At 44.7% G+C, this 13,469-nt stretch overlaps 1 protein-coding gene across 11 annotated transcripts in view; it reads right to left on the minus strand.

Moving 5' to 3' along the window:
- The window catches only part of LOC124231409 (lebercilin-like protein), a 50,810-nt gene extending 40,802 nt beyond the window's left edge, over window positions 1-10,008 (minus strand). For 2 of the 11 annotated variants that reach the window (XM_046648212.1, XM_046648211.1), the window contains exons 1-2: window positions 8,413-9,950; window positions 556-717 (exon numbers count right to left, since the gene is read on the minus strand). The gene's annotated coding sequence lies outside the window, so the exon portion shown is untranslated. The other 9 variants (XM_046648207.1, XM_046648204.1, XM_046648206.1 and 6 more) reach the window with 9 other exon arrangements.
- Between the last annotated feature and the right edge of the window lie 3,461 nt (window positions 10,009-13,469).

Below are 13,469 nucleotides of genomic sequence, written 5' to 3' on the forward strand. Positions count from 1 at the left end.
AGGAGAAGGCAAACTTCCACCTTCAAGGATTTGAAAATAAGCAAAGGTAGTAATTATGGAATTAATGCTTACTATACAGTTGGCACACTAGTTTTTGATATACCAAATTTATGGTAGTGTATTGTTCAGATTTTGGCAGCATTTATATTTTGAACAATCAGTGTTTACACTAAAACAGTGTCTTTTTTGGGCACTTGAACCATAATTTCACTGTTTCTATCATTACAGGGTTTACAGCAGTTTCTTTGCTGTTATGACTCAGGAAGAGAACCTTACAATTAAAAATACCGTTCCAATGGAAACACGTGATCCAGCTGAAGATACGTTTTTCTGGAAGGTACCATGGTGAAAAGGGATGACTGTCTATCAGAACAACAAATTTCTACATTGTGTTCGTTTAATTATAGAAGTAGAAATAAGAATGTTCAAGATCAAGATGTGCATCTGAATCATCTGAATACTACACTTTTGTGTAGTTGTTGTCAATTCTGGTTTTGCAACAAGGCAGAAAGAATAAACGTATGCTAAAACGTTTTAAAATGAAGTAACGCATACCTGCCGTTCTTTATCAAATGTTCCTGTTCCTGAGATGTATGAGGACCAACAGTATGTTCTGAGTGGAGGGTTCTTCACACTATAGTATTTATGAGGTTTCCAGGGTAGTATTTTTTGACATGTTTTGGTCTCTTTTTATGGAAAGAATATATTTCAAAAAACCTAGAATGATATTACAAAAGGAAAATGTTAAGATTGCACAAATAAACATTTATAATAAGAATAAATTAGGGGGCTGGCCCCATGGCCGAGTGGTTAAGTTCACACGCTCTCTTTCAGTGGCCTGGGGTTTCGCTGCTTTGGATCCTGGGTGTGGACATGGCACTGTTCATCAAGCCATGCTGAGGCGGCGTCCCACATAGCAGAGCCAGAGGCACTCACAACTAGAATATACAACTATGTACTGGGGGGCTTTGGGGAGGAGAAGAAGAAGAAGAAGAAGAAGAAGAAAAAAGAAGGTTGGCAACAGATGTCAGCTCAGGTGCCAATCTTTAAAAAAAAAGAATTAAAAGTTTTGAACTGGTATTAATTAATATATATTAATTTGCATATGGATTGCTGTATACTTCACACACTAAGGCTTTTTCTCTATCAAAGTGAATCAGCAATTGGCAGTTGACTGGGAAATTCTTGGTTGTAGTTATCAAGCAGTCCTGCTGAAATAAGATTTGAAGAAACCACAACAGAGCAATGCCTCTCAGAATTTTCAGGGCAGAAGAAAAGATCACGTGAACCTGCCTGTTCTTTCTTTCCAGTGCAAAGTTGAACACGAATAATGAAAGTTTCTGAATTATGTGTTACTTCCCTGTAAACAACAAAAAGTAACAAAAGGAAGACCCTCCTGGTACTGCTGGTGGGCACTGCATCTTATTTTATTTTTAATTTTTTGCTGAGGAAGATTCACCCTGAGCTAACATCTGTTACCAGTCTTCCTCTGTTTTGTATGTGGGTCACCACCACAGCATGGCTGACGAGTGGTGTACGTCCGTGCCTAGGATCCAAACCTGCGAATCGGAGCCCCCAAGGTGGAGTGTGCCAAACTTAACCACTATGCCTCGGGGCTGGCCCCTGTTTCTTACTTCAGAAGCACTGATATTGACAGACTTTCTATTATATACTGAAATTTGTCCTTCTGGCTCAACAATCAGTCTCACAAATTATCAGGTTCTTTGCTATTATTACCACCAGAAAATCCGAATTCTTAAAGGTAAATACTCTGTAGTGAAGTTATAATTAATTCATAGGGACGATTTAGTTTTCAGATGATCACAACTATGTTTCCAAACCCGAATTATTGTGTGGGTAGGTAACAGTATTCTTAACCAGTCCTGGGAAACAACGGCTTGACATACGAGTTTTCCCTCTTTTCTTGTTCATTCTCAACCCTCTGTATTCCCCTTCCCCCTTAATTTTTCCCCTTAGTGCATACTATTATCTAACACAATACGTATTTTACCTATTTGGTTTACTTGTTGCCTGACTTCCCCACTAAAATCGCATGCTTCATGACGGCAGTAGTTTTGACCGTTTTGTCTACTTCTGTATTATTCCAAGTGCCTAGAAGAGTTCCTGGGAAGTAATGAGTGCTCAATAAACATTGATTTAATAAGCTAACACGCATGGCACCTCTGTGCTTCCTTACTGCCTGTCTCCATTTCCATTACTCCTGACAAACTTCTCACTGCTGCTGACCTGACTCGAAATGCCCTAAATGAATGCTTTCCCAATACGATAAATAAACATGTATCTCAAAATAAAAGCTATCCTCATGCTTAACAGTAAAACATTAGCTTACACGGCTGTAAGGATTAAGATGAGGATGCCTACTATCACTTTTGTTAATATTGTTCTGGAGGTACTGGCCAATGACATTAGACGTGAGAAAGAAAGAAGAGGTGTAGCTATTGGAAAAGGAAAGGCAAATTATTTATTATATGCAGATGACATGATTACAGACTTAGAAAGCCCTATAAAACATTATAAAATAAAGAGAATTCAGTAAAACTATAGGTTACTAAATGTATATAAAAATCAATCTTTTCTATACACAAATTAAAATGACTTAGAAAATAGACGAAAATGTCCCACCTACATCAGCCAAAAAATCTAAAACATCTCATGCAGGTTTAATCAAATAATATGAAAAAAACTTTAAAACTGTTGAATGAAATAAAAGAAAACTTATGTAACTGGAAAAACACATTGTGTTCTTATATAATAAAGCACCAATATGATAAAGATGTAAATTCTCCCTAATGTAATCTACATGATCAAAGTATTCCTAATAAATTACCAAGAGTAATCTTTTTGGAAATTTGATAAAAATGATACTAAATTCATACAGAAAAATAAATATGGGAAAATACAAAGGATTTTGAAAAAGAATGATAAGAAGGAACTACCTTTATCAGATATTGAGATATAAAGCTATAGTTATTAAAACAGCCTGATACCGGTGCTTGAATGGACAGAGAAATATAATGAAATACAGAGTTCAGGAACAGAAACGAATACATATGGAAACTGACTATACGACGAAGGTGGAGATAAGTGGACTATTCAATGAGGGATAGAAGGAGGATGGGCTATACATCTGTCTGGAAATCAAAACAAGAGTGAATCCTGAGCTTTATTTCTTGCCATACTCCATATTTTCTTTTAAGATTTGTTTTTAAGATTTACATTTTAAGGATTCACTCTAGTTTTGATAATAATCCATTAGCAATACGGGCAAAGGATATGAACACGTTACAGAACAAGCACATTACAGAAACACAGACAAACAAGAAAGACACAAAAAGATGTTCGAACTTGCTCTTAATTAATGAAATGCATATTAAAACAATTAGATTCCAGTTTCACCTATCAGAATGGCAAAAATTAAAGAATTGGATGAAACATTGTTATTGTGTTGATGATTAGTAATAATACTAGTACTGCACAGTTGCTTAACAAATGAAAGAATGAAGTGTCTTTCTGTTTGTGAGGACATGTAAAGCTCTCCAAGATGGGTTCATTTTCTTATCAATGTCTACATGTTGCTCAGCACCCACCATAATGAAAGGAGTTAAAGTCCCATTTTTAAGATGTAAGCCTTGCATTTGCTCCTGCGGTAGGCTGAATAATGCTCCCCGCTCCAAGGATGTCTGCATCCTGACCCGCAGAACCTGGGGACAGGACCTGCTGCTTTAGACAGCAGACGGGACTCTGCAGAGTGATCCACTGAAGGATCTTGAGCTGGGGAGATTATCCTGACTTACCCTGTATCACCCACGTGGGCCTGATGTAAGCACGAGGGCCTTATGAGAGGGACACAGGAGGAGTCAGAACAGGGCAGTGCGATAAGGGAAGTAGAGTCAGAGACAGAGGCTTTGCTGCTGGCTTTGAAGATGGAGGAAGGGGTCACAGGCCAAATACAGGCAATTCTAGAAGCTGGAAAAGGCAAGGGAATGGATGGATAGACTTGGCGGACTCTTAAATTTTGGTCTCATGAGACTCATTTCAGACTTCTGGTCTCCAGAACTGTAAGAGAATAAATTTCTATTATTTTAAGCCATTGAGTTTGTAGTATTTGTTACAGTAGCAATAGGAAACTAATACAGATTATTTTGAAAAACACCAGGAATCAAAATGAGACTAAAAGCAGGCTATTAGAATGTAAATGAAACGCACTATTATAAATTTCAAGAAGTCAAAGAAGAGGGGGAGTTCAAACGCTTTGCAGAAGTAACTTGATACTCCCAGAAACCATCTTGCCTTACCTTGTCTGGCCTATACCTGGGAAAAGATGACCAGCTGTGGGAGCTGGTGGGATTGTTTGCTTTGGAAAAACTAGCTGGAGAACACGGCAGACGCTCGTCAGCTTTCAGGATGGAGGTTTAACGGAAGCCAGAAGGCTGGCCCTTGTGCAGAGGCAACGGTGGAGGCACGCCTGGAGCCTGAGAAAGCAGGGTGGGGGGGAGCCGGCGTGGGGAGGGGAAGGCGGTGACAAGAGGTGACAGGTAGCTGGCAAGGTCAGGAAATTAATTAGACAGAGCAAATAAGTTAATTGAGGAAATAAGCAAAGATATTTAGACTCATGGGAGCTAAGTTTCTTTCTGCCTGGAAGGGTTTTTACTTACACAGAAAGGGGGAAGGCTAGAAGAACCCTGAGGGGTTGGATTAAAACAGGAAATACTGGGTGAAAAAACAGATATGTACACATACACGAGGCTATAGAAATAGTCATAGATCTATCTGTGTGTGAACATGCATATCTATGTGCGTAGTTTTCCAAACCCTGCTCTCTGAGAGGGCCCAGTAATGACAAGCACACCGAGCCCCATCTCCACTAAATACCTGTTCTACTACAAGGAATCAGGATTCCTTGGAGAAATGGATGATTCCAGGCCTGGGGCAGGCAAAGTACCAGACAAGGCTGGTAGGTGCAAAAGGACGCAGAAGCCAGCATGAAGAAGTTCTTACTGGTCAAATCTAGGACAATCTGAGCACCAAAATAAGTAAGGAGGATATAGGATTACAACCTATTAAATAAAATAGGAATCAACGAGTCCATACTGATTTAAATGAATGAATAAATAAACACAAAAGGAAGAGAGCGCTCTTCCTTATGGATGAATGACAACTAATAAATGTACAAGGGAGGGTGGAAACAGATAATGAGTATTTGGCAAGTGCACAGAGGTAGTTGAAACAGGCAGGAGTCGTCAATGGATACTAAAGGCCAGTGGATATAAGTTTGACAAGGGACAGGATTTGGCGTAACACTAATCAAATACAAAGGGAAAGATGGTGACTTTGTGGGGAAACCTGGCCAGGTCCTCAAGGTTCATCACTAGTGATGGGACAGGGGGACTTCATGTGCCTCCCTGTGCCTGAGGAGAGCACAGAGTCATTTCTCTGGTCTTCCTGTCAGAAGCACGGCCTGAGTTGGGTCAGAAAGAAACATCAGCTGGACCCAGGTAGAGAGTTTTCCTATAGAACGAAAGGCCTGAACCCTTTAACACAAACTCTTTGACACAAAGTTAAGCAGAAAGTTACATGAACAGAGAAGCTCCCCCCTTAGCTTATAAAAATAGTATTATATAGGTAAGATGGTCATATCACTTAGGGCTCTCAAAAACGCTATTTCAAACACTGCACCCACTTTTAAGATTCTGTGTCCCAATTTTTTGCTTCAGAAATGTGGTCACTAATATTGAAGATGGGAAGATTAAGAACTAACAGTGATTAAGAAGAGAGGGGATATACTATAGAAGAAAAAACGGTTTGTGTAGCAAGACATCTGATTACAGTGCCAGCTCTGCTAGCACAACTGGCTGCTGGTCTTAGTTGTTTAACGTACGAAACTAGCGGCTCGTTCTCAATGACTTCTAAGAACCAGTCCTGCGTGAAAATCCATAAATTAAATATACCTATCTATGTCAGAAATTTCAAGCTTTATTTGCTAACATGGAAGTGCCCCACGTTCAAAGTTTAGATGGTTATAGACAACTTATGTAGGTTTTGGTCATTGAACAATTTTATATATTATATTTATTTTTGACAAAAAGCTTCAATTCACCATCAGGTTGAGCATCCCATAGACGCGCCTTCAGGATGAGAAGCTGTGCCTCTCTGCTCCCACCAAGTGGTGGCAAATGCAACGTACCGTGTGGGGAGTCCTGGTGCTACATTTACAGAAGGGTAGTTTTACGCCCCGCTCCTGGCCACTGCCAGATTTCTTTTTTTTTTTTTTTTTTTTGGAACTATAGTAATTGATTGGTAGTTTTACGCACCGATCCTGGCCACTGCCAGATTTCTTTTTAACTTTCGGTGTTGACCTAATTATTTTTTACTAGAATTTTCATTCTATTTTAATAAAACTGTACTAAAATACCCCACACTTGACATATCTTACACGTTAGAATATTCATGTCCTTCATTCTTTCAACACATATTTGAGCACTTACCACGGGCCAGGAGCTGTGTGAGGTGTGGGGGACGTAACGAACACAAACAGAAATGTTTCTGTTTTCATGGATATTATATGTCAGTAATAAAACAGTCACAATTATGGCTGTTCCAGGTGTTTTAAAGGAAAGGGATACGACTCTGTGAGGACATGTGACAAGGACACCTGACCGAGACAGAGACCGGTTAGGTTCTCCTACAGAAGTGTCGCCTGCGTTGAGATATGAAGGGTCTGTGGGAACCAAGTAGGCAAAGAGGGATGGAGGGTGGGAGAGCACTGTGGACAGGGAGAGTAGACAGTGCTAAGGCCGGGCGGGCAGAGGAGGCCTGTCTGGCTGGGCCCAGTGAGAAGGGCCACGGGTTCCAGACGGGAATCTAGAGGCAGTGGGGTGAGTAGGTGCAGGGTCAGGGAGGGAATGCTTACGATCTGGGTGATTAATCCAAGAGCAATGGGAAGCTAGCAGTCAGCCAAAGAGGGAGGATGGGGCGGGGAGGGCACAATCAGCTCTGCCATCTGACGAGGTTACCCTGGCTGCAGGGCAGAGAACAGGCAGACAAGAGCCAGACAGTGGACTGCAGAAGGCTGGAGGAAGGCAGGCGACAGCTCGAACTAAGGTGCCAGTGACGATGAAGAGATGTGAAAGATGCCCAGGAGGCAGCGTCATCAGGGCCTGGGGATCTCCTGGGCGCCGGGGTGAGGGGAAAGGTCAAGGAGGAACCCTGGTTTCCAGTGGCAGAGGTCCCAGTTGTGTGGGGTGCTGGGAGACTGGTCCTGTGTGGGTTGACTTGGAGGTGTCAGAGCGGTGTGAAGAGGCAATGCCATGCAGCTAGCTGGACGCGTGGGTCTAGCTCAGAAAAGGAGGCCAAGCCGGAGAGATCAAGCTGGGAGTCAAGAACACAGAGATGGTGGCATGGATTTGTGCCGAATGTCAGAATACAGGGGGTGTAGGGAGAAAACACAACGAGAGCAGACACTGAGCTTTGAGGAACTGCAACAGTAAGGAGCCGAGGGGAGGAGAGCGAGCCCGATGGTAGAAGGAAAAGCAGAAGGCTGGGGGTCGGTGGGGGCGCAGAAGCCAAGGGAAGACAGCGTTTCAAGAGCGAGATGGGAGCAGCAGTGTCTGGTTTACACGCTGCTGAGAGGCTGAGCAAGATGAGGCCTGGAAGCGTCCGATTAGCGGTTTTCACTTTAGTATAGAGAAGAGGGTGGAAGGCAGACTGGAGTGGGCTGAGGAAGGAGACACAAGGAACGGATGCATTGGACGTGGTGATTCTTTAAAGAAGCTTGCCTGTCAAAGGGGATGAGAGATTGGGCAATAACTGGAAAATGAAGGGGAATGGGGGGGTCGAGGAGGATTTTTTTTCTCTTTCTTTTGTGATGGGAGACTTGAGCATGTTTAAAAGCCAAGGGAAAGAGCCAGCTGAGATGGAACAGGTGGTTATACAGGGAAGAGAACAGATAACTAGCAGCAACAGCAAAGGGTTTTGGACAAGCAGGAGGGGAGGGGTGGCCTTGGACAGGAGGAAGGAAGGTAAGACGGTACAGACGTAGGTAAGACTTGCGGTCGTGGTGGCTGGAGAGTGAGGCGTTCCCATCGGACAGCTGTAAGTTCCTTATGAGGTGAGAGCATGAGGGGGAGGTGGGAGTCAAATTTGAGGAAAGTGGAGGTGTACGACCTGCCCCATCCTGTAGACCCTCTGCTAGTCGTGGCAATCCTACGGGGTTACTTTTGTCAATTGGGGTTTCATTCGATGGAAAAAGAGAAAAAACAGGGGGCTGGGGGTTTGAGATTGGCAAGGGTACAGAAGTGTGGGGCCATTAGCTCCCTGAGCCAGGGACCTGTCATGTCAACCGCTGCCCGACTCCGTGAGCGCCTGACTGAGTATCAGCCCCCAGGTACTTACTAGCAAAGTGATCAGCACAGGGATGACCATCTGTCTCCATCTCAACTTGCCTCTTTTGGTGCCTCTCTAAAAAACCAAAAAAGAAAGACTGGGGAACAAACAGCCTAAATTCCCACATGACGTCTTTTTCTCACTCGGAAGGCGGCTCTGGATTCTTTTATTCTTCTCTACAGTCAGTGTTAGCTTGTTAACAGGAAGGTGCTTAGGTAGCTTTGTCTACCTGGTTTAAAAGTTGCAATTCTCAAAATACAGACTAAAAATACTGTATTTTTATCTATGGGAACTATAAAATTCATACCTCTTTAAAAAACGTATCCTCTTGAAATAGCAGAGAAAGACAAAACAGCATTAGAGCATCTATACTCAAGGCAGTGGGTAGGGCATAAGCAGGGAGACTGACCAATTAGGAGGCTGCTGAAATAATCCAGGCACCAGATGATGGTGGCCTGGACCAGGGTGGCGATAGCGGGGGTTGGGAGAGATGGTAGGATTGTGTATCTATTCTGGGTATGTTTTGAAGGGTGTGTTGACAGACTGAATGTGGGGAGGGAGGAAAACAGGAGTCAAGGAGGACACTAAGGCCTGGACAACGGGGAGAATGGTTTCCAGTAACCTGAGAGGGTAAAAGCGTGGGAGGAGCAGGTCTGGGGGAATGTTAGGAGCTGTTGAAGACCTGCTGCTCTGGAGATGCCTTAGATAGCTAAGAAGAGATGTGGGCGGGCGGCTGAGCACACGGGTCTGAAGTTCAGGGGAGGGTCAGGGCTGGAAATATACATTTGGGGTTCATTGGCATTCAATGGGTTTTGAGCCTAGGAGACTGGATCAATTCATCTAGGGAGTGAATGTGGATAGAAAAAAGGTTCAAGATCATGTCCAGCAGTGAAAGACTGGTCTGAAGAAAGTCACCTGTTGGCACACGTGTGGCACTGAGGGGAAATTGTGGACAAGGAACTCCAAGGCTGAGCGGGTGAGGGGCAAACACGGAGCAGGCATTTCAAAGGATTCAGATCTCCGCGGGGATGGGGATGGGGAAAATGCGCTAAGGTTGGAAGGGAAAAACAAAGCAAAAGCAGGTAGGTAGATGCACAAGTGAAGGTATACGATTCACATGTAAAAGAAAGAGAGCGGTTGAAGCCTGCACGTGTTGGGAGGGGAGAGATCCGGGCCCGTGTGACAGGGGTGGGGGAAGCGGGGGGCGACCGGGGGGCTGCCCGAGGGCCTGGCCCCTTCCACGGGCCGTGGCAGACCACTGGGGGTGCCGGCGGGTCCCGAGGCCGCCCGCGAGCTGCGCGGCGCAGTCCCACCTTCCGGGCAGCGGAAGGGCGCCGGTGGCTCTTCCCCAGGCCGCGCCTTGCAGGAGGAGGCGGCCGGACCACCCGGCTACGTTACCAACTCGAGGGAGAGCGAGGCACCGAAGCCCGAGCTGGGCAGGCGCCAGGGCCGAGCGACCGGGCGACACCGGAAGGCCCCGGACGTTTCGCAGGAGGCTCCGGCTGAGGCTGGGCCGGGACCTCGGGCGGCGGCGGCGGCGGCGGGGCCGTTACCTGCTCTGCGCGGCTCCCGGGCAGCGCCAACCCGCGCTCTCCGGCTAGGACGCGTCGCCCTGGAAACCCTTTGCGCAGAGCCTCCTGGGACCGGCGGGCCGCGCGCATGCGCACTCGGGGCCATGAGTCGGCAGCCCGTGGCCCGGCGTCTAGGGCCGGGAAGTGAGTCGGCCTGAGCCTTTCTCTTTCGCGGGGGCGGAGCGAGCTGAGTGGGTAGACGTCCGAAGGCGAGTCTCCCAACGCCCCTCCTCTGCGCCCCGACCCCGCCTGCACCCCGCCGCGCTGGTGGAGAACGAGGCGGCCCCGCTACTGTTCCTGCGTCTGCTGGTCGCTCTTGCCCGCGCGCCGGGTGTTGAATCCGAGTGCAGGGTGCATGTTTAGTTCCCTGCTTGCGAGGGGCGTGCACCGAGAGAAGAGCGCCCCGAGTAGGCTGCTAGGCCGACGGGTGTAGACGCCTGCTGCCCCGGGAAGGGGGTGGACTCAGGCGGGCAGGTGTAGACACCAGGTTCCCTGGGAAGGGGGTGCACCCAGGCGGGCAGGTGTAGACACCAGGTTCCCTGGGAAGGGGGTGCACCCAGGCGGGCAGGTGTAGACACCAGGTTCCCTGGGAAGGGGGTGGACCCAGGCGGGCAGGTGTAAACGTCGGGTTCCCTGGGAAGGGGGTGGACCCAGGCGGGCAGGTGTAAACGTCGGGTTTCCTGGGAAGGGGGTGGACCCAGGCGGGCAGATGTAGACGCCTCGTCCCTGCCTGGAACGGATCGAGAGCAAAGCGCACCTGTTAACCTCTCTTTATAAAGATGGATTTCTTTAATGTAAGATGGTATAAGAAAATCTGATCGCACAGCAATGCGTGTTTGGTGTAGAGAATTTTGAATGTACAAGAAAGTACCAAGAGAAAGCAAAAAATCACCTAGGTGATGAAATTCTAAATTTTTAATGATTGCAGAGGAACTTTTATTGACTGCAAGGCATAACTAACATTTATATTATTTCTTTTCTTCCTCCCCTTCTTCCTCCTCGCCTCCTCCTCACCCCGTTGTATGAATGCCTTGTATCCTTGTAGATGAATCTGAGATCCCCGCTGACTGTTTCCTTAGGGTAAATTTCTACATGTGAAGTTACAGGGTCAAAGGATGTGCCCATTTAGACGCTTTCTGAAGACATAGGAAAGTGTGCCTGCCACGCGCGTCTCCAATCCTTAACCGACATTGGGGATAATCTTATTTCCTTTTAGAATATTTGCTTGTTTTATTGTCAAAAATTGACATCTTTGATTTTGTTCACTTCCTTGATTACTAGGAGGGATAGACATTTTTCATATTTTTAAATATTTTTAGTGACCATGTGTACTTTGTGATTTGCCTTTTCTTGCCTTTTGCCGGTATTTTCACTTGGTGTTCATCTTTGTAAAAACTGATTTGCTAGAACTTTTGATGTCCTGTGAGACTCAGGCCTGTGGTATATGAAAACTCCTCTGTGGTGTATGTTGCATATATTTCCTCCAGTTTGTCAATTACCTTTTAGTTTTGTTTACAGTGTATTTTGATATTTTTGTAGAGTCAAATTTATCACATTTTCCCTTTATGATTTTTGCATTTGGTTTTTACATAATAGGGGCGGTGGGCATGTCCAAGCAGACTCTGTTTAATTCTCATGTTGTAGGGGTGGGTAGGGGGCAAGGCTTTCTCCTCACATCACCACCCCTTCTTCCACGTGCTGTTAGAGTACGCACTCTCAATTCTAGTGGGTTGTGTGTTTCTACAACCTTAGGTGGTGAGTTATTCCTATAAGATGGGTGGTGGTGGTTTTTTCAGTGATGAGCTGGGCAGCATCTCCAGGCAGACATGCATTAGACACGTGTCACCCTAGACTTAACATTCATGGAAAGATGGCTGCCTCCTGGCTGGTGGTACTCCTAGAACAGTAACAAAAGTGGCAGTGTATTATTACGGGAACGTCCCAACCCTGGTCTTCAGGACTGGAGGAACCTGAAAGATGGAGGTTCCTCAGAACTTCCTTTCCCATCTGAATAGTCTCTCTCTGTTTTTTGCTAGCTTTTCCCTGTCTCTAGCCTTTGTTTCTGCCTTTCAGTGGGGTGCTTCTTTTCCATCTGTGTGTTCTGGAAGGGGGAGAGGTCCTTGGTGTACAAAGTAGAAGAACTGCCTTTTAGTAGTTATGCTGGTCACCTCCATCATGCTACATATTAATATATGCCTTTATTTCTCTGTGTTAGTGTCCTAGGGCTGCTGTGACAAATTACCGCAGACCTAGGGGTTAAAACAACAGAAATGTGTTCTCACGTAGTTCTGGAGGCTAGAAGTCTGAAATCAAGGTGTTGGCAGGGCCATGCTCCCTCTGAAGGCCTCTGGGAGAATCCCTCCTTCCCTCTTCCAGCTCCTGGTGGCTCCAGGCTTCCTTGGCTTGTGGCAGCATCTCTCCAGTCTCTGCCTCTGTCTTCACATGGTGTTTTTCTCTTGTCTCTCTGTGTGTCTTCTCCTCTTCTTAGAAGGACATCAGTTATTGGATTTAGGGGAATCCAGGATGGGTTCATCTCAAGATCCTCTACTGATTTCATCTGCAAAAACCCTGCTTCCAAATAAGGTCATGTTCTGAGGTTTAGGGTGAACATGAATTTTTGGGGGATGCTATTCAGCTCATTACAGTTACTATGATGGTCACCACTGTCATTCTACATAGTAAAAATATGCTTTTATTTCTCATTTTAGATTACCCATAAAGTTATGTGAACCAAAACATAGCATCTAGTATCATTTATCGTAAGATCATCTGAGGATCTCTGTGAAGTCTGGAGCCAATATTTCAGACTCTTATCTGAAATAAAATTAGGTCAAATCATCCTTTCACAATGTATGCTCACGTCAAGTCATCACGATGTACACTTTAAACATCTTACAGTTTCCTTTGTTAATTATGCCTCAATAAAGCTGAGAAAAGGAAAACTTAATTCTGTTAAAAAAATTAGGTCAAATCTAAAACTATTGTTACTTGACTGAAACAACAAGGACCAGAGATATGAAATGATCAGCCTTCTGAATCTTCACTAGATTATACAGTTCATTTCTGAAGTGAATATTCTTCTTTTTTAAAATTTAATTTTTATGGAGGTTACATTGGTTTATAACATTATGTAAGTCTCAGGTGTACATCATTATATTTCGATTTCTGTGTAGACGATATCATGTTTGAAGTGAATTTTCTAAGTCAGAGATTTATTGAGCATTATTTTAAGACTCATTTGGAATGCTTGGTATCCCCATTAATTATCTTGAAGGTCCTTGGTGTCACTGTAGTAAATTAAAAGATCTTTCAGCGAGAGTTAGCTTATTACTTTCTTAAATAATATTTGGAGGAAAATAGCATGCTCAGGTGGTAGACATTAAGGTGTTGAAAAGCAGTATTTTGTATGACAAAAAGTATATACTCACTGTAGCAATTTTGAAAATATAGAAAAGAAGAAAAAATGACATAATATTTGGTGGGTTTTAAAATAAA

The sequence above is a fragment of the Equus quagga genome, chromosome 21, assembly GCF_021613505.1.
Source record: "Equus quagga isolate Etosha38 chromosome 21, UCLA_HA_Equagga_1.0, whole genome shotgun sequence".
Lineage (NCBI taxonomy): Eukaryota > Metazoa > Chordata > Mammalia > Perissodactyla > Equidae > Equus > Equus quagga.